Source organism: Halichoerus grypus, chromosome 5 (genome assembly GCF_964656455.1).
Source record: "Halichoerus grypus chromosome 5, mHalGry1.hap1.1, whole genome shotgun sequence".
NCBI classification, from domain to species: Eukaryota; Metazoa; Chordata; class Mammalia; order Carnivora; family Phocidae; genus Halichoerus; species Halichoerus grypus.
Genome location: NC_135716.1, coordinates 138,951,302 through 138,978,023, shown reverse-complemented (window position 1 = coordinate 138,978,023; position 26,722 = coordinate 138,951,302). Strand labels below are relative to the sequence as shown.

The 26,722-nt window shown below is 43.4% G+C and overlaps 2 long non-coding RNA genes across 2 annotated transcripts in view; one reads left to right on the top strand and one right to left on the bottom strand.

The window, feature by feature from the left end:
* Window positions 1–14,019, bottom strand: part of LOC118521480 (uncharacterized) — a 125,161-nt gene extending 111,142 nt beyond the window's left edge. Inside the window, exon 1 of the long non-coding RNA XR_013448153.1 lies at window positions 13,907–14,019. This is a non-coding gene — a long non-coding RNA (uncharacterized LOC118521480). The remainder of the gene's footprint in view (window positions 1–13,906) is intronic.
* On the top strand, window positions 11,039–17,225 carry LOC118521484 (uncharacterized). Its single transcript, XR_004910162.2, has 2 exons — window positions 11,039–11,127; window positions 13,924–17,225. It is a non-coding gene; the product is annotated as an uncharacterized LOC118521484 (long non-coding RNA).
* The last annotated feature ends 9,497 nt before the right edge of the window (window positions 17,226–26,722 follow it).

Below are 26,722 nucleotides of genomic sequence, written 5' to 3'. Positions count from 1 at the left end.
CAATGCAAGGCAAGTGGCATGCTTGGAGTTAGTTATTATAGTAGGGGCTCTAAAAATAAATGTAAGTTAAAAGTAATCAACGGACCCATCTGGGAGTGGAAGTTAACTACTCATGCCCCAAAATGCAAAGCCTCTGCCATTGAAATAATTTTGAAAAATATAATATATCCCCTCTTGACTCCTTATGATATTATGCCACATGAGGCCCACGAAAGAAAACTTGATGAAATACAGACATTAAATGTTATCACGTAACTATCCATAAACTCAGGATTTCCACAAAGCAGTTCTTTCGCATCGTAATTAAGGGTTTGAAAGTCAAATGATTTAAGTGCTAGTTTTAATTACCGCTTGGTGAACTTTAGTATGTTAGAATTGTCACAACTTTCCTTAAGGATTACTCTGAAGCCAGGCAATACAGTGGGAAATTATTAACTTCTACTTTGGTACAGCAATTATCTGCATTACAAGGTTTATGCAATTAGCTGTTTAAGATGTCATTATATTTTGCCATCTGGTACACAGGAGTTTATGCATATGAACAGGCACGTGTTGAAGTGATTTTCACTATATGACTTGTTCTCAACCCAAGTCATCTCTCTAATGAGGGGAAGTTACCGTGCACCGTACATTAGTGGCAGGTGCACACCATCAAGCTTCATTTTCATTGAAGACCTTCATTTTTCCATTTTAAAGTATTCTGCACAAGTGCTGGAAAATTAATTAGTCGTTTGCAATTGAACAACGCCTGCAGACATGTTCCTTCGCAGTTAGAGGGGGGGACGGCTTCAGTTGGGGGCCACTCCTCCTCCTCCTCACACGGATGGTTGCAAGGAACCCTCATTCAGTGAAAAGAGCCAGGGCGTGAACCGCTGCAGTAGCCCGCCTCCGGAGAAGAGGGAAAGGGGGCCTCGCGGCAAGGCCTTCTGAGCCATGCGGGGTCAGCACCCCCCCACACACACACACACACACACATACACACATACACACGCTTTCCACCACAGGGGGAGCGCGACGGGAAAAGGGGCGACGCGGCGTGTCCCCGAGATCGCAGCTCTACCCCCGGGGAAACGGCGTCCCGGCACGGCCTGCTGCCGCCGCTCTCCCGGAGCGCGGGTCCCCGACCGAAGCGCATTAAAATGGCGCCCTCTGGTGTCCGCTAGCAGCCTCTGGGTAAAAAGAGCCGCGTTTAGGGGCCGGATAAACTTTTCACCCCATTCACACACTGAAAGCCCAACTCGAAAAAGTGTCTTGCAATTCCGCGGACGTTCTGCGCGCGGACCTCGCAGCTGTACGACGCTGGGGGGCAGGGGGCCGGGGGGCCGGCGGATCGGAATCGGGTACCGGGGCAGCGTCCCGGGGCCCGCGGAGAACCCGAGGCGAGCGCGCCGCCCAGGCCGGGGTGTCGGGCTCCCCCCGCGCGGCGCCCGCCGCCCGACCAGCGTGGAGGGCGAGAGGGACCCGGGTCTCCCGAGGCAGGAAAGAGAGAAAGCCCACAGCGGGATGGCATTGGATGCGGGCGGCCGGACTCTGGCCCGCACCTGCCCCTCGGCGGGCGGCGGCGGAGCTCCGGCAAGTCGGGGGCCTGCAGAAGGGAGAGAGGCGTGGAGGCGGTTCTCAGCCCCTCGCTGCCCGGTGCCTGCCGTCGAGGCTTTGCTGGCTGGTTCCGTCTGAATCGCCCAGGGGCCGAGCCCTCCCGGGAAGGCTCGCGGACCCCGCGCGGGCACCTAAGCCGAGACGGCCCGCGCGGCAATAGAAATGCGGGCACTGACGTCCGAGCTAGGCCGGCTGCTTCCTTCGGGGAAGTCGGGAGTCGCCAGTGGCGAGTCATGGGGCTCTCGGGTTCCCTGAGAAACGTTCTTCCCCACCCTGCCCCCCCCCCACCATTGCTACCATCTCCTGCCCCCTCCCCAACACACACCCACTGCGCACGTGTTTCCTCTCTCCCAGTCCGTGTACCGGTAAGCGAGCCTAGGTTCAGCTCCAGCGGTTGTGGAGGGAAAGAACCTTCTGACCACGGGGAAGTGTGGGTTTGTTAGAGCTGAGGCAAGAAGGTAGCCTCCTTAAGCCTTTTGTTTGGGGACTCTGACTGCAGACGTACCTTTTTCCTTTCATTTTTGGGCCCTGAGGGTGACAGGCAGGGGACAACGGACAGACGGAGGAGGGAGAATCTGGCTGAACCTGCTCTTTTTGTCATATTTCTGCACCAGCCTTTGTTGTGGGGGACGGAGGGAGAAAGAAGTGAGGGCAGGTTGGATGCCTTAAAAGCAACCAACAGATATTTCCAGATAGACAACAATGTGTAAAGCGCTGAACCAGGCACCAGCAGTTACTGAGAATGAAAATTGGAATTTAAAAGGTGATTAGAGAGAGCAGAATTCAAAAAAGGGGTAAATTAGTTTGATTAAATATTCAAATGGTGCAGCCAGGCTGGGTGTAAAAAGGGGGAGTAAAACTAGACTTGCTTATTGGAGTCTCAGAATTTCTGTATCTGGGTGTCCCTGCAAGTGAATTGTAGATTAGAGGTTTTTTTGTGTAGACTCAGGACAGGAAACAGATACTTAATAAAGTTTGAAATGAAGGGGCCAAGAAACAGAGCCAATCATTCCTGTTGGAAGAGAAAGTTGGACAAGTAAATTGAGGCCAGACTGAGAAGGCTGAGGGGATGGAAATTGAGTGAATAAAGTAGGAAAACATGCGCTTTCGAGCCAGACTGGACTAGGTCTAAATCTCATCTGTCCTTCTTACCATTTGTAATTATGAGTCTCTGTTCCCTTCTGTGAAATGGGATAATCCTGCTGCAATGGTCCGTGAGGACTGGGTCAAATAAGACAATGTCCTTGGCCTAAATACATTCAGTACTAATATAACCCCTTCTTCTCTTTCAAATATTTCAGAATTGCTCCCATGATCTCTAGGCTTCTTCAGGGCATCTTCAGAGGTTCTTCAAATAAACATGTGGCTGTGCCCCTCTTGTTTAAATTCAAAGCTGTTGCTTCCAGACACTCAGGAGTCCATGATATACTACTGTCTTTTGTAGCATCTAAATTCTTTGAAAATACTGCTTTTTACTCCAGGCTTCTAGTAATTGACTTTCTGAGCAACTAGCCCATCAGATTGGGCCATCTAATGCCAATAATATGTAACATCAGCTTATTAGACTCTCACCAATGGCTTTGGCAGAAAACTCAATCCTCCATGATCAAGAGCAGCAGTTGAGCTTCTCAAACAAACCCCCACACCTGTCTGTTGTAAAAAGCCATTCAATTTTATTAAGCATATGCTTCCCCAGAGCTGAGCCTACACAGAACAACCTCTGACCTGCAAATGACTTGGGGAGATAGCCATATTCAGAAGTCCTAAGACTGGGACTGGGGAAGGTCAACACTAATGAGTTTCAAAGTGGCTGATAGATTGAATCTGCCCTTTCATTACTAAAAAGAGCCCTGGATTGCTCACTGTTGGGAGAAGGATACCAAAAAGAAGTAGCTAAGATCTCCAGATATACACCCATCTACACACTTGGGCCGACCAATATATGTTTCTGGGACATAGCAGCGCAGCTCGACCTCAGAGAATAAAATGGGTGTCTCAAGTACAATGCGTTCTCTTATAAATGTATGTAGGTGTGATTGTGCAAAATGAGGCCGTAAGCCATACTTCTCACCTTTCCTAAAGTCTTTTTCAATTCATTCATTTATATAACTATACCTACAGATGATGAAATTAGTAACATTAAAATTCTAGGATGGGGGTGCCTGGGTGGCCTATTTGGTTAAGCATGGACTCTTGATTTTGGCTTAGGTCATGATCTCAGGGTCATGAGATTGAGCCCCACATCAGGCTCCATGCCCAGCAGGATGTCTGCTTGTGATTCTCTCCCTCTTCCTCTGACCCTGCCCACCCTGCCGCCCGTGCCCACTCTCTCTCTCTCTCTCAAATAAGTAAACAAATCTTTTTAAAAATTCTAAGATGAAGATAGTAATTTCAGAAGGAAATATTTTAGCTCGACATTTGAGCTAGTGTATATGTTCTTCAAACTTTAAGCCCGTCACTTCATTATAACAGCACAAAGGCATGGCTCTAGGGAGTGGAAGAGAGAAGTTTCTACCCTAAAGCTTAAAATATAAACTCTGTTATATCTGTTAGCACATAGAACACTATGGAGCACATAAAATACATTCCACAAATATGTATTGGTTTCAACAGGTTTTTCTTCTTATCTAATTACCAAATGGTCCCCAAAAGCTGACAATCCAAAGCCATCTGACCTTAAATTTCATAACTCTATGCTGTTAGTTACACAGTGGGGTTTTCCTGCTTAAGAATCTCCTGTGGCATCTGTTTCAAAATGAAAATCTATTATATTATTAGACACAATGTACAGAAGCTGAAGGTGACATGGCAGTTAAAGTCTGAGGTCACGATAATGCATTGGCAAGCAGAGGCATCATGGCTGGGCCCAGTAGGAAAAAGAAGAAAGTGGGATGCACACATTTACATCCAATACCCCATCCCAAAGCATTTTATTATTTAACTCTCAGGCCTTTTGTATGTATAGTTATTTTCAGGTGTGAAAGGGAGTTGTTCTGGGGAGGAATGATGGTTTGATTTGGTACTTAGGGAAGAAGAAAGGGGACAAATGAGTAATTGCTACACAACGGAAAAACAAAAGCAATGAAAGGAGTATAATTGTCCTCCCTAAGCAGTCCAGCCCTTTCATCATAAAACGCTGCTATTACATGGACACAAACCAGCAAAAATATATAATGTACAAAAATACTTACTGTAAATAATTTTTATAACCAAATCAACAAAGCACTATCTCCTAAGGTCTCAAATGCCAGGATTTGGCAATAGCCACATTATACCAAACTTCTCAGTGTAATGGTATGTGTTATAATGAGATTTGGTTGATTCAGTCATATTTATTTATTTAATGTTACTCGTATTTATAAAACTATAAATCAGATCATTCTTTGGCTTCCCCCATCACATCCCTGCCCCCTTCTCCCACCATCAGTGTTTCCTTAGGAAACATTGTCATACTCTACCATTACTAAGGTTATAAACACCATCATTTACTATACCTCCAATGCAACAAAAACACCAAGGTATCCACTTCTCCTGCCTGACCTTTCTGAATAACTTTTTAAAGTGCCCTAAAGCTAGTTGGGAACATCCTAAGTCGTGGTATAACAGCGGCATCTAGAAGTGTAGTCAGAAGATCTGGGCTCTCCATGACCTGGCTTCACCACTTCTCTGTGAAGTCCCTGAGCCAATGTTTCCTCTTCTGTGATGAGAGAACTTGAAATCTTACTTCACAGAGCTGTTGTGAGAATTATATGAGACCCCATATGTAAAATTATTTAATATAGTAACCGAGCACATAGGAGCTGCCAAATAAATTGATGTTAAAGGTAGATTCTGAAATGTCTGAAATAGAAATTTTTTTTAAGTAATCTCTATGCCCAAGTTGGGGTTTGAACTCATGACCCGGAGATCAAGAGTCACATGCTCTACTGACTGAACCATCCAGGTGCCCCAGCAATTGGAAATTTTTTTAAGTAGAAAAAAAAATGAACCAACTATCCTCATGTCTTTATTTTCTCATCTTTAAAATGGGGATAATGGGTCACCTGGGTGGCTCAGTCAGTTAAGTGGTTAAGCATCTGCTTTGGCTCAGGTCATGATCCCAGGGTCCTGAGATCGAGTCCCGCGCATCAGGCTCACTGCTCAGCAGAGAGTCTGCTTCTCCCTCTGCCCCTCCCCTCTACCCTCCACCCTCGTGCTTGCAGGATCTCTCTCTCACACAAAAATAAATAAATAAAATCTTTAAAAATAAATAAAACAAAAGGGGGATAATGTATAATATATAAGGTGGTAAAAAAATTTTTAATTAAATGAGGTATTAGTAAATGGTAATAGTAAGTCATCCACAAATAGGTTATTATTTGTCTGTGAGAAGGGGATTAGCTAGAGATTAGTTATTAAAACCTCCACTAACCCATCCTTCTATCCTAATCAGACACTCAAACCTCTTTGGCTCTCTTTATCTTCTTCTAAGGCCATAATCTTTGAGGAACAGAAAGCAGCTAGCCAAAATCTTGTATGTTAGATTTCTTAGGATAAAAAACCGTTTTCATATTAGAAATAGAGGAAAGCTCCCTACAAGACACCTATAGTTTCTCACCTACATTATCTCATTTAATTCTCACAAGGACCCCATCAGAAACATACATCCCCCTCACCCCCCTTCTGAAAGTAGAGTGTTTCCATGGAAGCTTTTGTAAGCCGAAATGGTGTCAAGCAAAGAGGCAATTATCATCATATTCTATGGAAAAATGTTAGTGCTCCCAACCCCCAAAATAAGCTCTCCTAGACTTTTCTGATACCTTACCACACATCTTGCTATGGGATACACCAAATAAATCAAAATAAAGCACAGATGCTCACAGACAGTTCAAAGCTTTGACAGCTTGATGCTGAGATGCTGAATGTAATTCTAGGGGCAGGAGCTAGGCCAGCTCACTCTGGCTGCTGGGGGGGGGGGGGGTCTTCCTCTATAATGGCCAGCAGCAACACAAACATTGATTGCTATTTTTGCTTTTTCCTAAAAGCAAGAGTCCTCTTCCATTTCTTTCTATTTTCGAAAACAGGTACCAAGCTAGGTCTTTCATAAAAGTGAAGTGGCTGACTCAAACTTCCGAAAAGCAAGGGATGCCTATACCACTATTCCCCTTTTAAAGGATAAGGACACTGAGACTCAGAAAGATTAAGTAGCTTGTTCAAGGCCACACAGCTACTCTTCTCAAAGAAACATGCTGCACTCCATGAGACTAGCCTGGAAGAGATACTTCTTTGGTACTGGAATAACCCAATTCCTGTATTTACTCCCCCAATTCCCCACTCCCCAAAAGTTCATTCTCAGTGCCCTCCGGACGCTTGCTGTTGCCAACTGACCCCTAACTCTGGAGCGCAGAACTCTGACTCCGGAGCTGAAAGATGGCTCTGGATTAAACAGACCCTGCTTGGAGGGGCCCCAGTACTTGGCAGGCGGCTCCCTTCTCCCTCCTGCTACCAGGAGCTCGCCTGTAGGTGGCGCCCTGATTCGCTCAGGGGAGCTTGGAGAACGAGGACACGGGTCACCAGCTGCCTCCCCTAAAGGCCAATTAAAATAGTCCCTTGGCTAGAGCTCTGCAAAGGAACCTTGGCAATGTGGCCGTGCCCCCCTGTCCGGTCCCTCCTCTTCTCCCCACCTCTCCGCCTCCCCCCACTCGGGGCTGGCGCGCCCGGCGAGCAGTTAGCCTGCGCTTCCTCCGAGGTAGGGCTCGGGCGCCGGATCTCCAAGCGCTCTAGGCCGAGCCAGCCGCCCCTGGTTGGTGCTTGGATCCCGGGGCCTTGGGCCTGCCCCCTCCGCTCCCTTCCCGCACCCCCTTAGGCCGGCAGCTGGAGCGGGGGTGGAGGGATGGGGGAGAGTGTGACCCCGTGAGTGCTGGGCGGGGCGGGGCAGCTTTAAAAACTTCTGAAAGGCCTCGTTCAAAGCCTCAAAGAACAGAACTTGGGCCGGAAGGCGGTTTCCACGGAGGGGCCTAAAAGGGGGCGGGGGTGCACCTGCAGGGCCAAGAGCGCCCCTGCCTGGGAAGGGGGGGTCCGGTTACCCGCCAGCCCTGAAGCCCCCGCCCCGCGCTCGCCGCCTGGGCTCTCCTCCCCAAAGCTCTCGCCCCCTCGGGGGGGGGGGAGCCCGGGGGCCCCTCCCGGGACCCATCGCTTTCATCCTCCCTACGGGAAGGCAGGACGGCGGGATGGGGGGGGCTTCTTTGGACCGCATACTCCGCAGGGTCTTCCTTCCCTCCAGACCCTCCCTAGGAAACTAAGATTTCGCAGCAAAGTTGAATTCCCGGATTTTAATTCCAATCCAGCCGGGTGGGAGAAGGCTGAGCAAGTGGGCAACGCGAGGGAGGGAACGTTCCCATCTTACATCCCCCTCCCCCCCCCGACACGCGCGCACACACACATAAAAATCACTGGGGAGGCTGAAAAGGAGGGGAGAGCAGGAGGAGTGGCCCGGGCGGGGGGGAGGGTGTCGGGGAGAGGGTGGCAAGAGTCGCGAGACAGCGGCGGGTCGGACAGTGGCCCCGGCGGAGTCGGGAGTCGCCGCTGTCGCTTTGCGCCCTGGTTGTGCCATCTGGGGGCAGATGAGGAGGGGCAGCCGGACCGCTGCTTGCCAGGGCCTCTCTACGGCAGACAGCGGACGCCGTCCCTCGCGGGGCCGAGAGAGACGGACTAAAGGGATTTTCATTAGTACCACATTATGGGGATCATCACCCTCCAAAGTCCTTCCTATAGAGGCTCTTGAATGAATTAGGTAAATGATTTGCTCCATTTGTAGTTTCTGAAGAAGACATTTTCTCAGAACTTTTGAAACTGAGCGCTTTAGGTCCTAGGTCCCTCGAGGAGGGTTTCCACTACCTGCAGACTCATTTGGAGAGAACTGCCGAGTGGGTTAGTGAGGACACGAGGGGAGAGGTAGAGGTGGAATCGCATGAAGCTGCACGATTTAGTTAAGTTAGAAGAATAGCTACTGAAAATAGAGTAGCTAAAAAATAATCTACATCAAGTTTATTATTTTGCTTGGAGGCCACTTCGTTGGTCTGAGAAAATAAAATACAGGAGAATTGGGTGGTGGTGGTGTTTTTCCAATTAGCGTCTATTACACTTTCTCAAGGAACTTGTAAGAATTAGTTTGGTGAATTTTAAGAACAATAGCGGCTGTCATTACAGGCAGCAAAGATGTAGCGAACAGAGCGGTAGATTCCCCAAGAGTTTGGTTGCAACATTAACTCTCAAATTCAGTGTTTACTTTATTAAAAAAAAAAAAATAGGATGAGGTTTTTATTAACTCACTTCAGGAGGTAGGGAACACCGAGAAGGAAAGAGACCAAAGGAAAAATAGAGCAATGGAAACAAAAAGAGAGAGGCGAGATTAACTGTAACAGTCTGGTGTTCAATGAGTCCCCAGTCGGAGTCCTAATGCACCGCACATTTCTAGTAGCATTAACTTTATCCGGAATATTGGTGGGCCTGGTCCCTAAGCGCTTCTTAAGAAAGGACAGACGTAAACAAAATGTTTTCCCTTTTGTGAAGGTCTAGCACTTTGCTTCATTAAGTAGCCATAACAGGAAAGGGGGTCCTCCTGCTCCCGGTGAGCTGCTTTAAAATCTGCAGGTGTGCGCAACATCCCCAACGCCCAGCATCCCGGGCGCTGGAGGCGGGACCTGCTGGTCGAGGGAAACAGAAGACCCGTCTGCAGTGTGTCCTGAGTACCCTGCCCTGGCATTTTAGCAGGCAAGGACTGGCATGTCGAAACTATCCTCCTGATGTTAGCAAAGCTAAGAGATCCGGTTTCCTACAAACTTGGCCACTTTGCCCCCAGCACTCTCCGTAGACAGGATGAAAGCAACATTTTTATCCCTTAAGGCTAAAATGTAGCCTTTAAAACACTCCCAATACAGGGTTGAAAGCATGTCAAGGGCTCAAAGGCAAGCTTGTGTTGCACGGAGTGCAAGTGCAACTTTATCATGGTAAACAGCAAGAAACTTTGTAAAAGTTAGAATGGCCATTCAAAGAGAGAGTTTTGAGAAGCTGCTACAAAATAGCCTGGTGACTGCCAGAGGACCAGAGATACTTGGGGGATGCATGTGTGTTCCCAAAGGCTCTTAGTTGAGTCTTGATGCACTGTTTTTAGCTGTTTTTAAAGTTTATGGAAAGCAGTCCTTATCCTTACCCTCATGAATCTGGAAGGCTCTACTTTCCCAGCAAAAGACTCAGTGATTTTCCCCCCAGAGTTATGGGGTCCAAGACCTTTATAAGCTCCGAGAAATCACAAAACTAACAAACTGCAGTTTTTCTCTTGAGTTCATTATACAAACACACACACACAGACACACACCTTCAGCTCAAAATAATTAAGGTGGGGATTTCTCTTAGAAACTCCAACAAAAGTTTCTGGAGAGGAGAGCTGTGTCAGACCCATTCCTTAGCAGTGGGGTGAGTGAGGGTTCAGACAACAAAGCAGCACAAACACACCACTTCACCTGTATGGGCGCCCACATTCCCACCCGGCATCCACAGGCTGTCAGCTAAAGAATGAGAACTGAGGCACTTCAAGTGTGTAAGGAGCGAGGCTTTTCCCACGCGCACAAAACAGTGTCCAGACACACACCCACAAAACACAAAAGGGGAGACCTTACTTTGGCTGTTGAGGGGAAAGGCTACCGGAAAAGAAAGTCTGGGGACTTCCAGAAAGCAGTGCCAAGAGCCTTGGAGGTCTACAACCTGTCCGCGCCAGAGGCAGTCAACTACATTCCACCAGCCCTACAGCCCCGCAGTGATCAGGGCTGTGGTTCAAAAGTTGGAAACTGCGGTTTCTAATTGGGGCTGGGTCCTGCCTTTCCCCCCTTCCTCTTCAGGGGCTCCTCTCTGTAAGCGGATTTGCTTTTCCATGCATCGCTGGCAAGTCGCTTTTAGGAAACTTTGCCTCTGCAAAACCTTTTAAACGTGGTAATATATTGCAGTCTTATTAAGTCCCCTTCAGAAGTGTGTGAAAGGGGCTCTGTTTTCCTGGAAGATTCAGGAACTCAACTATCTGACTAAGGGCTCAGACTGGCCCAAGGAAGGTTTGGATTGACTCCACTCTACCCTCGAGTGAAAGCAGCGGTTTTTGTTTTTGGTTTTGTTGTTTGGTCTGGCTTAGTTTTTTAACGCCTAGGAGATTTTAAAATCACACAATACTCCCCCTGAAAGGAAAAACAAAACAAAACAAAACAAAACATTGAACGTGTTCCCTTCATTACAAGACACCCTAGACGTCCGTCTGGGAGAAGGGGCTGCTGAGTTAGTGGAACCACGAATTAATGTGGAGAACTAGGCCGTCAGGGCCAAGTTCCCAGAGCAAGAAGACACTAGACACTGAGGGGAGGGGACAAAAGTTTCTCACAGGTCGCCACTAGGGAACGGGACCAGTGCAGAGAGCCCCTTTCTAAAGTTCGGTTGTGCTGGGCATCTGATCTTTCCTCCAGGACAACTCGCCCGGGAGCCCCGCGGGTTTCAGCTTCCACCACGAAAGTAAGGGTCCCTTCTGCCGCGTCGCCCCCTCCTTTCCCTAGGGATGCGCCAGACGGGCTACCGAGAAGGGGGCACGCCGCGGGGTCAGCTCCCGGGCCAGAGGGCGGCGCCCGGCCACTGCGCACCGCGGCGGCCTCCCCCGGCGGCCTCACGGTCATGACCTTGCGGGGCAGTTCCTCGCCTCCCGCTTGGTCCCTCCACCTGCCCTCGCCCCAATCCCTCTCCAGGCCTGGAGTGGGGGATCTCCGTCGTCCTGGTTGGCGGTGATGGAGGGTACAATTTGATTTATTTACTCTCAGTTTCCCCAGTACCTCTAAAACTGGCAAAGTCCGCGGTCCACTAGGGACTGACTGTGATCAGTGAAGTCCCCCGGACGCCGGACGTCTCGGAAAGCTCTACGAGGCCAGGCGCCCACGGCTTCTGGATGCTAAGTTGCTGCAGGCGGGGAGGAAAGAAACTCGCCAGATTTCTCACCTTTGGCTCCCGAAATTTTTGAAAGTATAGGTACCTTGGGTTTCCGCTCCAGCACCTTACAGAGCCTCTGTAGAAGAAGGGATGTGCGCTTGTGATAACGATGGAGGGGGTGGGAATCTTCACCTGCCAAAATCTCATTCTGCCCCCACAAAGAGAAGGAAGAAGGCAAGCAGGTGGAATAGAAGGCAGCGCACCCTCTTTTATTGATGTATTTATTTAGGATATTGTGTTAATCAAATTGACCAAGTGTATCTAGAGCACTCATGCTAGCGCTTGGAACGAATCAACTTTTCTCTCGCCGTTCTCAGTAAGACGCTTTCTGTCTCAAGTTGAACTTAACCCCGGCGCCTGCAGCCTTCTAAACTTGGTATCGGACGCCACTCCCGGCGTCCCAGGCCGGCCAGCCTTGTCTCTCCACCTGACCCCTGGTAGAACGGTTAGTGCACCTGGCCTTCAGGTGCCACTGGAGGAAAGAAGTGGGACATTACTTTCCAACAAGCAGGGAACTAAGCCTGCCAGCACCTATCTTGTTTTGGAAAGACACCTAATCTCCACTTCCTCTATAAAGCTTAACTGCAGCTCGCCTCCAATCCCAAATTGCAAACACTGAGTGGAATTGCTCCCTTAAGCATTCCGTGCCTATGACCCTTCCTAAAGCCTCGTTGAAGTCTGCACTCTGGGGATCATTAAGAGAGGAGAGAAATTCAGGATGTCGCTTTTCCCCTTTACACTAATAATGACACAAAGGGAGCACGCCAGAGATTTGGGGTTGTTTTGACTTCATAATTCAATGACAGAGGCTAGACCTAAGGTAACAAGTTGTGTACGAAAGAATATCGCAACAGAAACAGTCAGGAACTGAAGCATTGGAAACTTCTCTCCAAAGGGGGAAAGAAAAGGAAAAAACAAAAACAAAACTTGGCTTCCTCCCACCTTCATAGTCAAAACACACATCAGTAAGTATGCACTCAATATATAGAGCCAATATTACGTATTTGCATTGTTCTGGTCAAGTGGAAAATTCTCCAGTTTCACAACTACTGTATGTATGGGAATGGAGTTCTGGTAGGGAATGTTCTGGCCTATTCTTAATAATAATAAAGACTGCTGAGCTCCTTGCTTTAAGCTGACATAAAAGCCAGATAAAATAAAGTGCTTAGAGGCCTTAGTTGAAATCCAGGAGCAGCTCAAAGATTCCTCTATTACATCTGACCTTGCTTTCCCTGTGTTTACATTGGAGTAATAATAACCTCTAACATTTGTTGAGCTGTTACATGTGCCATGCTCTGTTCCAAGCACTTTAATATGATCACTCATTTAATCCTGACAACAGCCCTATGAATTAGTTGCCAGTATAATCCCCATTTTTATAAATGTGAGAAATTGAGGCACAACTAAAGCAAATAATTTGTCTATGATTACTCAGCTAGTGCATGTCAAAAAAAGCTAGTGGCTTGGCTTTAGCACCCACACTCTTGACCACTCACTACAGGGCTGAAGGGGGGTGTCAAACAGTGGCCCCTGCCTGTCCCTACTTGGAATTGTTTTCTGAAAAAGTAGATAGGGAGTAATTAATCCTATTAATCCAGTCAATCTAGACAGCCAATCTGACACAGAAGAACTCTTACCCCCTAAAAAGTTATGTTCTCTGAATTATCCACGTGATTTAATACATTTCCTATACAGACTACAAATAAACAAGAATATTGAAAATTGTTCCAATCTCAAAATCCTTTTGGCTGACCCTTTCCTCTCCCCCCCCAAAATATATAATTACAAGATTACATTGTCATTCTCAAAGAGCATTCATTATATGCTATATATACTTCAGAGCTGGGACAATAGCAGCTCTTAATATAGACACAATCTTTATTGTTAAGGACTCAGGCATACTAGACTCATCACTTTCATCACCACCAATTTTAACAGATGCCACCTGAAGAATGTGACCTCTTTTTCTCTCTACATTAATAGGCCCCCCACCCCATCATCATTCCTTCCTAGATAGAATCATGGAGTGTCCGTGGGGGGGGGGACACAAAACACAAAACTTAGCATATGATTTACCACCTGCGATTTTACAGGAGAGAAAAGAAGGCCATAGGAAAAGAGACTTGCCCAACCTCACACACCATTGTGTCTGGGACCCAGGACTCCTAGCTCCCAGCTTGGTCCTCTTCTCCCAAACCAAACTGACCCCTAGAGCTCATAAAGGTATTTAGATCAAGAGCACGCTTTAAAAAAAAAAAAAAAGTTTTAACAACCCTTTTTTGACCCAAGATATATAAAGAAGGGGCTGTCTTACGCCTTTCTTCCTTTCAGATGTGTTCCTGGAATGTCTTCACCAGATGTTTACCCAAGAAATTACAGTCGCTGAGTCTTCAACATGTGCGTGCATTTTAAAAGCAGCATTTTAGATCTGAACCCAGTTAATGATTTTCTTTTCTTTCTTTTATAAAAAAAGGGAATTTTAGTTTTGCCTGCAAGTGCTCCGAGTCTTTACAGAGTCTGCGGTAACGTCACTCACTTTCACTCTGGGACGTGCTAGTCTCACAGTCTAGTTTTGTTCAGACTTTATTCTGCTCCAAGCTGCATCACAAGCCACTCGTCCACGCTGCAAAAGGTGGGGGTAGGGGGCTGGGGTGACGGGCCCTTTTGCTCTTTTCCCCCTCTCATATACGTGAAGCAATCTGGAATCATTCCACTTGGCTCTGCGCGCGCGCGCACACACACACACACGCGCACACACACGTGTACCATGCATGTGTGGGGCCTATGGATCTGTGTATACGCGCGTTTGTGATTTAAAGTGACAGGACCAAGAGCTGGACTGGAGCAGTGAATTATTTTGCGTGATAAATCAACTTGATTGTCTCCACACTGTACTTCCATTATTCACCCGAGTGCTCGGTGGTTACGGCGGACGTGCACTGCGGCAAAAATGTCCTCGGAGCCGCTAATTTTGTGGCCACTGCGGCGGCTGCGGCGGCGGCGCGGGGGCGCGAGGACGGATTGATTTTTCAAGATCACGTCTCCTTCAGTGCAACTCGCCAAATCGAATCGAGTTGACTGCAGAAGCCTCACTGGATGCATGTGGATTGGGTTTTGTACCTGAGATTTTTTAACTACTTTTTTCTTTGGAGGGAGGAGCCGAGCTGTTGGTGCAGGAAGGGAGATATACCTATTCTGTTTTATTTTCCTTTTACGCTCTTAAAAAAAAAAAAAATGAAAATGAAAATGGCTACCACGGCTTCCTCAGCACTGGGGAGGCCAGATCTTTGCAGTTAGGGAGATGATGCTTTAAATTGTCTTCCCCCCCCACCCCCCATCCCTCCCTCCCTCGCCCCCATCCTCCTCCTGTCAGCTCTGCGACAGCAAGGGAGAAAAATGGTCATAGGCTCTTGTGCGGGTCATTTGTCCTCATTCTCGCTTTTTTCTTGGACAACTAGTTACCAATTTTTTTTTTCTTTTTACAACCTGATCCTTTTTATCTGGATTCAATTTTTTAAAAAAAATGTATCCAGAATATATTTGATTTTTCTTCTGCTTAGACACCAAGCGATGCGGCGGCTGAACAGCAGCGTGGGGAGCGAGTGGGGACAATCTCGTTACCAGATCTGTTACGATCACCTGGGGCAGACACAACCCAGTGGTTACAGACACCTTTTTTTTTTTTTTTTAAGGGCTACAGCTAATTACCAAATTGATTACCAGATGTGTACTGATGCCTGCGAGTTTTACAAAAGCAGACCCAGAATTTCACTTTTTCCTATTTACTATTGTATTTCTCTTCTCTATAGCCTCTATAGCCGAGCATATGGATCATACCAGACTGACAATTTATATTTAAAATAGGGGATTCCGAAGAATTAGGAGACGCTAAAGACTCTCAGTTTGTTTGCAGGATAAAACCTGAGTGTTTGTCGAGGGGGTGGGAAACCTTTTCCATGTGTAAAGGTGTCACTGACATATTTATCCTTGATTCTTACTTCTGAAGCTGCCTACAAAGCTGTAGTGGTATTTGCCCAATTGGGAAGATAATTGCAATGTCCATGCGGGAGTAATGACACAGTGTTGCATAATAATAATTTAAGCAACTGTGTCTTTGTTTATGGTGATGTAACTTTCCCAAAGTTTGTTTGTAACTTTAAAGGGTTTAAGTGCAGAGCTGATTGCAAATGAGTAGCTGCCCTGAAGAAAGTTAGCGTAATACAGCCCCCCCCCACCCACCCAGGGTGGGGGTTCTGCACTTCCTATCTTCATCTGCAATCCCAACCTGTAAGTACCGGGGTGTGGTGGAAAATGACCCCATTTTCCTTGGAGACATTGAGAAGAAAGAGGCCAAGCCAATGACTTGACTTTCTTTACCTGATAGTGCCTGCCTGAATTGTCCATGATAGGAAAGAATACTCCTGTTCAAGGCAAATTAAAAAGCCAGACGCAGCAGTGCAGTGAAAATCCAGTTCGATTCAATGTGAACGTGTAACAAAGTTGAAATTCAGCTTTTTAATGAGTGTGTCTCAAGTAGTAAAAATGAGTGCAAATGAATTCAACACCAACCACCCTATTTGCTCCAACGTTTAAAACCTACTAAGTTGGTCATGTGTTTGGGTTGCTGTTTCACAGCCCACGATGTGTAAACAGTATACAATTTCCACATTATAATGACTTGGGAAATAGAGGGGTATTTTAATTCAGTCATTAGAGTAGAGACAAATGAAAGTATGTTAACATCCAGCTCCACAGAAAAGCGGCCTACCAACTCAGAGGAAACCCACACTTCACTGGCAGCAACACCTCCACTGTCTGTTTTTCTTCAAGACCCAGATTCCAGGGCCTCACAGCTGGGCATAAATCTGATTTATAACTATAAAAGTGATATACCAAAATGTATTAATTCACATGTGAACATATTAAAACTAACAGAAACTGTTGGCTATTAGGCAGGGCTCTAAACTTGGAAATGCTCCCCTAAGATTATCTGAATTAATAATTTTTGTAATATTTTCTATGTAACTATGATTTGCCACTTAGAAAGACCACATTCAGGCAAGAGAGTTCACTTTTTAAAACTTTTTTGGTATCAAAGTTTTTTTTTAAAGGGGAAAAATTACCAACTAAGTTTTCTTATTATAGGAAATGTTTAGTAAAACTGTTCACGTGTTGTTCCTTTAGAACTAAAGTGAACAGGCTTTTCATTTGATGATACTAATAAATATCTGAATACTATAAACATTAGTTATGGTGTTTTCTTAACTGATCATGCTTTTATTTTTAAAGTAACATAACATATGATAGTAGAACACTTCAGATTTTCTCATATTGTAAAACTGTTGTTCTATCAGTGAAGTGTTTTTTAATTTTCAATTGAAGATTGTGATGTTAAACTCTCATATCATAACCTGTGAAAATGGAGAGGTATTTTTTGCTTTTTGGCACTTCAAAGTTAATCCAATTCTTTTATCTACAGCCCATGGAAGCCTATTATTATTGTACCTAGCAAGCTCTTTAAGACAAATAGTAATTTTTTTCTTTTTTTAATTAAAGCAAGGGACTTGAGCCAATTGAAACAACTGGAGTGATCAAGTAACAATGTCAAAACAATATAGACACTTGTAAAACTATGGATTTGAGTCATTATTTACATTCAAATTTACAAAAGAAAAAAAAGAAAAGGGATGAGTTTTTTATAAGCTCTTCAGTAGCTTTCCAATTAGGAACATTTCACTTGGGAAATATGGATGCCTGTATCATTGTTATCTACTGAGAAAAATTCTCACCTGGTCATACTACCCAAAAAATTTATTTTTATTTTTATTTTTATGTTTTTAAAGATTTTATTTATTTGACAGAGAGAGACACAACGAGAGAGGGAACACAGCAGGGGGAGTGGGAGAGGGAGAAGCAGGCTCCCGGCCTAGCAGGGAGCCTGATGCAGGGTTCCATCCCAGGACCCTGGGGTCATGACCTGAGCTAAAGGCAGACACTTTAACGACTGAGCCACCCAGGTGCCCCAAAAAATTTTTTTTTAAAAAAGCATTTTATATGGCATCTGATACTGATATTGCAATGAGTCTTTCTTTCAATTTTCTGTAACATAAAATTCAATTGTCTTCTCAAATTTTGACTTTGAGAAATGAAATCCAACACTAATGGCTATATTTTTTAAACACACTTTGAAGCAAGTATCATACATATTATATTTTCAAAATTAACTCAGATATTATACTGTCACATAAGGATATAGGATTTCCTGCATCTGATGTTCAAATAGAGACCCTCAAAAGATAGTCAAAAGGCATTGGATTTGGAAGGAGAGCAGCGAAGTAGGATGTGCCTCGATATTTGGTATAACATAATATGTCATATGTTTTTACTGACCTGGAGACGGCTATTCTGCTCTGGCCTCTGGCATATAAGGTAACCAAGCCTTGCCTAGAGTCACTTGCCTCTCTGAAGGCCAGATCACCACTTACATTTCCAGCAACCCCAGAAGCTGATATAGTGCCTGGCTATGGTGGCATTCAGTAAATGTTTTCCAGACTTGAATTTATTTGATAATTCAATTTTTTCTTAATTTTTAATAGTAAGTGTAAATTTTGGAAGTGAATAGGACTAGTAGAAATACTTTGGCAGAGGACCAGTTGGAAAAATTTTGTTTCTATCTGCTATCTCATGACAAATTAAAATATGTTTGATTTATTGTCCACTTTATAGCTCTTGGGAGGACTAGCAAACTCATAGGAATAATGTTAAAACCAGAAACACTTACCATTCTTCGGCTTCTTTCTTGAAAAAGCACTTATTTTTTCAATATACCAAAAACATACCAAGCACCTCACAAACTTTAATTTTTCAGCTCTCAGCCTGGCCCTGCTTGTAACAAACTGGCCATTTCAAGCATCCTCGACAAACTAAACCACTCTTTATAATTGGTTCTCCTTACTCTCATTTTGGTTTTTTCTCCTTGGTAAACACAAAGTAAAAACTACGCCAAACTGCCAAAAATTATTCAAGATAAATGCCATTCTTTCCAACATTATTTTACTGAACAGGGCATTAGTAGTTGAATGAATCTTAATATCTTCAGTTAATCAAGGCATTATTCTTGCATATTAAAACTTGGGAGCATTTTCCAAACAACTCAGTTCTGTACTCATATGATCTTAGATAGAAACCACCCATTAAAAATAATGTCCTTCAGGGATCATTCATTGTTTCCATAGGTATACAATCTGCTGACACAGCACAACTCATAACTTTCACAGTAAAGAAAATAAGAGGTATATAAAAAAGGAAAACAGCCTCACTGTGTAATTTTGATTTTATAATACTACATTATTTATATAAAGAATATTATATAAAGCCAGAACTAGACTATTTGCATCCCAATTAAGGAAAAACTTTACCTAATCAAATATGAATTTTAAGTTTTCTCATATAAGATAGTATATTAATATGTGATATTTAATTTTTTAACATTGTAGATAAAGGGATAATAATTTCCTATCAAAACTTTTTTAAACTACCATAATTTCATGGTCTTAAAATATTAATTGGCAAACTAATGACCTGGAGGTATTTATATACCACCAACCATGGTGAGTAGTTTTCCCAGTTTAGGGAAAATGGTGACTGAATATTTTTTATTGTAAAGAGAAGTATAGTACAGTATTATTCTCCAAGATGAAATAACATAGATCTAAATATCTTTTCTTCCAGGTTAGGTTCTGGGACATCTTGACTAATTTTCCCACTTTCAAAGCAAAAGGGGAAAATGAGACAATGGAGTAGAGAAAAGATAGAGAGCTTGTCTTGAACCTATACAATCCATTCTTCACACTGTTGTCAGAGTGATTTTTTTTAATCAAACCGATCTTGTTACTGCCTTCTTTAAGCCTTTCAATCGCTCCCCATTAATGTCAGGATTAAGTCTAAAATCTGAAAGTTGGTCACCAGGCCCAGAACGTTCCCAACCCATATTTACGCCTTCAGCTTCATCTTAGTACTGCCCTCCTACTGGCTTGCAGTACATTTTATTTCTTCTTTCAACCATCACCCCAGCCATCCTCCTCCCATTCCCACTCCCCCCCACCCCCATTATTCTTGTTTATCTTTGATGGTGGAAAAAAAACCTGCTCTGGCATTCAAAAAGCATTTACAAAATGAATGAATGAAGACATAAATGGATGAACCCACACACCAAAGGAAATATGTAGAATTATAGACCTTTAGAATTTCAAGGACTATGGATATCAACTATTTCAAAGATCATTTTTCAGATGAGGAAACTGAGAGTGGTCCTGATAACTCGAGGGACTTTCAAAGAGCACACAGTTAATAGGAGAACTGGGATTAGAATCCAAGATTCCTGATGCTCACAAAATCAAGTCCACAAATGAAACAAGTCATTAAAGAATTTGTTCAATTTTTTTCTCCAAAGATAAACTAAGATAGCTATTTTCTCCTAAAAAATTAAAAATAGAATTACCATATGATTAAGCAATTCCACTGCTGATGTACATACCCAAAAACATTGAAAGCAGGGATCTAAACAGATATTATATACCATGTTCATAGACGCATTCACAATAGCCAAAAGGTGAAAGCAACCCAAGTATCTATCAATGGATGAATGGATAAACAAATGTAGTATATACATACCATGGAATATTTCTCAACCTAAAAGAGAAGGAAATTCTGGCACATGCTACAACATGCATGAACCTTGAAGATATTATGCTAAATGAAATAAGCCACTCACAATAGGACAAACACTGAAGGACTCCACTTATATAGTCAAATTCATAGAGACAGAAAGTAAAATGATGGTTTCTAGGGGCTGGGGGAGAGAAGGGAATGGGACGTTATTATTTAATAGACATAGAGTTTCAATCTGGGATGATGAAAGTGTTCTGGAGATGGACAGTGATGATAGTTGCACAACAATGTGAATATAGTTAATGGCACTGAACTGTACATTAAAAATGCTTAAAATGTAAATGTTATGTATTTTTAATCACAATTCCAAAAAAAATAAAAGATTACCATTTTCCAAAGGGATCTACCAGTATAGTTCCCTATCTCCCTACCCTGACCTACACAGGCTTTTTCTTTTCTTTTCTTTTTTCTTCTGTAATGTTTTTGGTTGACTTGTAATCTTTTTTTTTTTTTTTTAACTTGTAATCCTGATTCTTAGCCTACCAACTGAGTTTTGAGACAAGCTACCTACTTGTTTTTGCTTGTGTGTCCAACACAACAACAGCCCCAATTCTGTAACTTCCCTTGCTGGAGTTCCCTTTCCTGATCCCATTTTGAGTCACCTTATCAAAGAGAGAGGTCAAGAGAGGCTGGAGAGCTAAAGGACATGGGCTGGAAAAGAGAGTCTGGGTTTTCCAGTTTCCATTTCCTTCCTCTCCATGCTATTTGGAGGGGGGGGGATGTGATCTTAGGAATATTACAGTGAGTGTGAAAAACCCCAGGGTCAGAGGAGTCAACCTCAACTGGTTCTTTCCTTTCTTTGTTGCTGATTTTCTGGGTCTGTAGACACTGATGTCAAACTAGGAACATTCTAATTTGCTGGGTACTGAGCACTAGTACCACTAGCCCAGGGAACCAAAGCTATGGTTGAGGAGTTCCTAAAATAGTAATTTTAGAAGCTGCCATCCTTCCCACTCCCTCTGTCCTTATGCTGGCTGGAATTTCATCCAGGGATTGAGTACCTGGTTCAATGCGTCATAGTAAAGATTAGTCCTCTTCATGACAACCCTGGTCTGTCTGTATGTATGCAGTGGTGGTGATGGTGGTGGCAAGAAGTTATGGGTTCGGTTTTCTCAGACCTCAGAATGTCTGTGTTGCTTCTGAACAACCCTTCTTGAATTTGAATTTTATAATCATACGAATATCATATATTTCATAAGTTTTTACCTTTTTTAAATTGATTACTAGGAAACTCAAAGTCAAATCGCAAGTCAACCCTGAAAAAGTATATAGAATTTCATTGCATGTATTTTGGATACTAATCTTGGCCTTGATTTCACCTTATTTCTATCTTAATGATGTTTCTCTCTCTCTCTCTCCCTCTCTCATATATAGTTAGTTAGTGAGTTAGTTCATTCGTTCGTTCGTTCATTAGTTATATTCATCCTACCTCTATTCAAAGAGGTTTTGGAGTGAAGATTTTGTGTGTGTGCTTATATGTATGCATTATAGATATGGATATAGAGATAGATAGATAGATAGATAGATAGATAGATAGATAGATGATAGATAAACACACACACACACAATCTCTACTCTAAAACCTTTTGGGACACTTGGTTGGCACAGTCGGTTAAGCATCTGCGATCAGGTTCCCAGGGTCTAGGGATCCAGCCTGAGTCAGGCTCTCTCTGCTCAGCGGGGAGCCTGCTTCTCCCTCTCCCTCTACTCCTCCCCCTTCCTCATGCTCTCTCTTGCTCTCTCTCTCAAATAAATAAATACAATATTTTAATAAATAAATAAATAAATAAAACCTTTTGCATAAATACAACTATCTATATTCTTTATTCTGTGCTGTATTAGAAACAATTGTTGGTGGTATAGGCCTTCATGGAAGAGAAACCTACATTTATAACAGTTTCACATTCATGATTTCATTGAATCCTATCAAAACCCCAAGAAGTGGGGCTGATGATATTCACATTTTACTGAGAAGGAACCCAGAGGGAGAGATTGAACTGCCCAAGGCCACAAACAGCAGAGAACAGAGAACCAGTTCAGCTCACAGCTCTTAACACCAAGTTTTAGTTCTAGACCGTTGCTCTCATCCCCACCCTCCCTTATTTTTCCCGAAAATTATCCTTGAACTGTCTGAACATGTTTGGGTAAATCTTTCAGGTACCAGCCTGGATTTTATAGCCATCCCTTTGGTTTAGATGATTAACCATTTTCTCTCTCCTATCAGATTCACAATTTCTTCACTTGCCCAGGCCTCTTTTCAACTTTGATCCCAGAGATAGTCACTCCCTCCTTTCCCATTCCTGCAAAATATCCTCTGCATGATGGAATGAAACTGGCACTGGACTAGGGATTAATTCTTTACCAGCTGTGTGGCCATGAGCTCACTACTTCACTCTGCTAGCTTCAGTTTTGTAATCTGTAAAATGTGGTTGGAGACTTCTGAGCTCCCTTTTAGTTTTCCTTCTATGAACTGTAAACTCATACTTTGTACCTGTGGCTTCAGTCAAGATACAGGCAACCTCTCTCTGACTATTCAACAGCTCAGTTGCATGACATCATCTGTGGTCTTCAGGCACCTCTGACTGTGGTGTGTGTCCAAGATAATAAGGATGGATCTGTGGGGTGGAGGGAACAGTGAGCTGTCATTCAACGGGTGTAGTTTCAGCTAGGCCAGATGAGTAAGTTCTAGAGATTTGCTGTATGAGCAAAATGCCTATAGTTAACAATACAGTGTTGAGATGGTAGACTTAAATGTTCTTACCCCCAGAATGATGGCAGGGCGTGGGGCGGGGGTGGGGGGGGTGCCAAGGAAACTCTGGGAGGTGTTGGATATATCTATTGTCTTGATTGTGGTTATGGTAGCATGGTTGCTTGTGTATGTCCAAACTTATCAAACTGTATATATTAAATATGTGCAGTTCTTTGTATATCAATTGTACCTCAATAAAGCTGTTAAAAAGAAATGAGCCCATTTGTTTACCTTTGATTATGATAAGAGCCAGCTAAACATTAAAATGGTACTTTAAAAAGTTTGAAGCTTGAACTCTTTCCCAAGCCAGACATAGCCAGAGCTTTGGGGAGGAATATGAAATGAGTTGAATTCTAGTCAACCACTCACTAAGTGAATGATGAGTGACTCCCTATAGTTTCCTGAGCCTTAGTTTCCTCATTTGTGTGGTGAGAAAGACAGTGCCTGACTCACCTATCCAGAAGGAGGGTTAACAGTGATAACATGTGTGGAAGGTCTGTAAAAAGCAAAGTCAATGTCCTATTCTTTATACTTAAAATTTCCCCTTAGTGATAATGCCATGCCTTGCATCAGCCACACTCCTGAGCCTGTATTACATCAGAGTGCAAGGCAGGAGAAGGTAAGCATTTGTTCATCTCTCCATTCACCCATTAATTTACCAAACATGTATTGAGAATTATAGCAGTTGGCTTGTAAGGACACAAGGATGAATAAAGGCATTGCACTTTCACGGAGCTCATAGTCTAGCAGACAAACACAGAAAGAAATAACTAACATCCAATATGAAGATAACTGTCCTAGAGATGAGTATAAAATGTTAAAGAACACCCAGGAGGGATTGGCCAATTCTGCCTGGGGGAGTTGGGAAGCAGCATTAAACTGGTTCTTGAAAAAATAAATAAATAAAGAATGGAACAGGGAGAAAACATTAGGGACTTCTGGGCAGAAAAAATACCCACACAAACCCAGAAAGAGAGGGATGGACATGCATGCTGTGTTCATAAAGTGGTGAAAATAGAAAAGTGACTCCTTTAGTGTCTCTCGGGTGAGGGGTAGTAGAGAGAGATTAGGGAGGAGGAAAGTCTGGAAAAGGAGGCTGATAATAAAATCAATAGGAGAAATGGGTGGACTTTTTGTGTTTTTTAGTTTAAATAAATTGAATTTTTAAAAATTATAAAAGAAAAACCCAAAACCCAAATGTATTTTGTATTAAGCTGGGGAAAAGCCATAAGCTTTCAGAGAGGAAACGATCCAAAGGTACCATGAAATTGTTTTATAATCTTGATGATGATGATGATGGTGATTATAGTGAAGGCTGAGCTGCTGAATAAGAGATCTCAAAACATTGGCTTAAGGACGCCTGGGTGGCTCGGTCCGTTAAGTGTCTGCCTTTGGCTCAGGTCATAATCCCAGGGTTTTGGGATTTAGTCCCACATCAGGCTCCTTGCTCAGCAGGGAGCCTGCTTCTCCCTCTGCTTGCCGCTCCCCCTGCTTGTGCTCTCTCTCTCCTCTCTCTGACAAATAAATAAATAAAATCTTAAAAAACAAAACAAAACATAGTGGCTTAAATATGATCTAGGCTAGAGAAGCAGCTCTGCTCCATAAGGTCACTTAGGGACCCAGGTTCCCTCCATCTTGCTGCTCCCTTGTCTCCCAAGTCATTGTCCCTGGTCTCTGTAATTGAAGTTGAGTCTCTAACATGACCTCATTGCAGCCTTTGGAAAGGCCACAAGTTTAGGACAAATTTATTTTAAGCAAATGATGTGGAAGGTTGACTCAATAATTCTTCTCCATTCTATTGTGATCTTAATCATGTGTCATGCCTGTCTGCAAGGATGGTTAGGAGACATAGGCTCTAAACTGTTTATGTATGCATCCAAGAATAGAGAGAGACAGATTTGGGGGGACAATAGTCTGCCGAAACTTGCTGATTAGGGAGGCTCATCAATTCCTAGATTTACATTTGCTTCTAGAATTTATCATTTATTTTGTCATGTTGGCCCTCTAAATGCCAGTGCTGATTACTTAGCCTAAAAAGTGCTTTGGATGATCTAGGATTTACCTGGTCAAATCAAGAAAATGTGAAACGTATCCCTGTGGTCAACATTCAACTTAGTTCACAAATTAAAAAATACATTATTAGAAAAATACTGCAATTTTGAATCATGTTGCTAAATCTGTAAGACTCTGATGTTGTAGTCTCCATATCAATGCCCTGCAAGAGGATTAAGTTTTTATTTGGGTCAACAAAGCAGAATTCCTGGAAGAGCCTACTATTTTCAAGGCATAAAGCCAGCCTACGTGGAAACATGAGGCTCTCAATGGGGTTGGCAACCCAAAGTCACGCTATTGGATGTGCAGCTGATTTTCTGTGGCATGGTGGGGCTAACGTTCCTGGAATGCAAATTCATAGGGTGAGAAAAGTCAATATAAACACTCAATCCATGTGTGCTGTTGTTACTGTTATGGGTATTATTTTAAAATTATTTAATATTGGTAGGTTTAAGGATATAGAAGTGGGGTAAGGAAACCTCCTTCACTAATAGGTCTTGTTATATACCTTGTGGGTATTTGGACTTGGGAGAGTCTGGAAAAACTGCACCCCTAAATTGTCCCTCTTAACCAAAGTCTCTAAAAACTAATATTAATGGTGGGTCTCTCTTGCTTTCTCTCCTTTCTCCCACCCTTTGCTCTTCCCTCCCTTTCTCTCTCTCTTGCTCATTCATTCCTTCTGTGCATAGTTCAGGATTTCATCTTCTCTCACCTCCAATTGGTCTCTTTGCCTCCTTTGCTGGAATGATCTTTCTAATCTGCAAAGTTTACTTTGCATATCTTTTGGTTAAATACCTTTGATGTCTCCCCAGTCCCTCAAGTGAAAGTTTAAACAGCTCACAAGGTTCTCCACTATCTTGCCTCAGCCTGACTTTCTAATTTCATCTCTAGTTACTGTGATACAAGCTAATACTAGCTAGAGCAACTAGCCACAGTTGAATATATCCCCATTCTCTGGCCCAGTGCATACACTGACATCATTGTGCTTTTCTGGACAAGAATGCCCTGCCTCTCCTTTGTCCACCTGACAGATGCATACTTCTGGCCCAAAGCAATGTCATTTCCTCTTTTTTAGCCTTCTATGACTCGCCTTATATATATACTCAGGCAAAATCAGTTATTCCATCATCTGTATTTCTATTGCCCTTTATGTATATCTAAATTGGACACAGCACTTGTCACATTATTATTTATTTTGGGGTCTTATCTCTTCCATGGGACTGAAAGCTTCTTCTTCGCTGTGTCTCCAGCTCTTAACACATTCAATGTGCCTGGAATATGGTACATATTAAACAGTAACAGTGGTATTACTATAGCTATAATATATTGAGCACAGCTAATGGATTAGGTAAATTACATATGTTATCTGAATATCTCCCATTTTCCATACAAGAAATCTAAATCTTACAGAGGTTAAATAATTTGTCTGGAGTCACATAGGACTAACATTAATACCTAAATTGGACCCCAAAGCCTATACTCTACTGTTGTTGACTAGATGGAGATATAAAAGGTCACTTTGGAAATGGTGCTAACCTACCACATTAAACTGAGTTAATGAACTACAGACATGGACACACAACTCACTGTTACACCTAC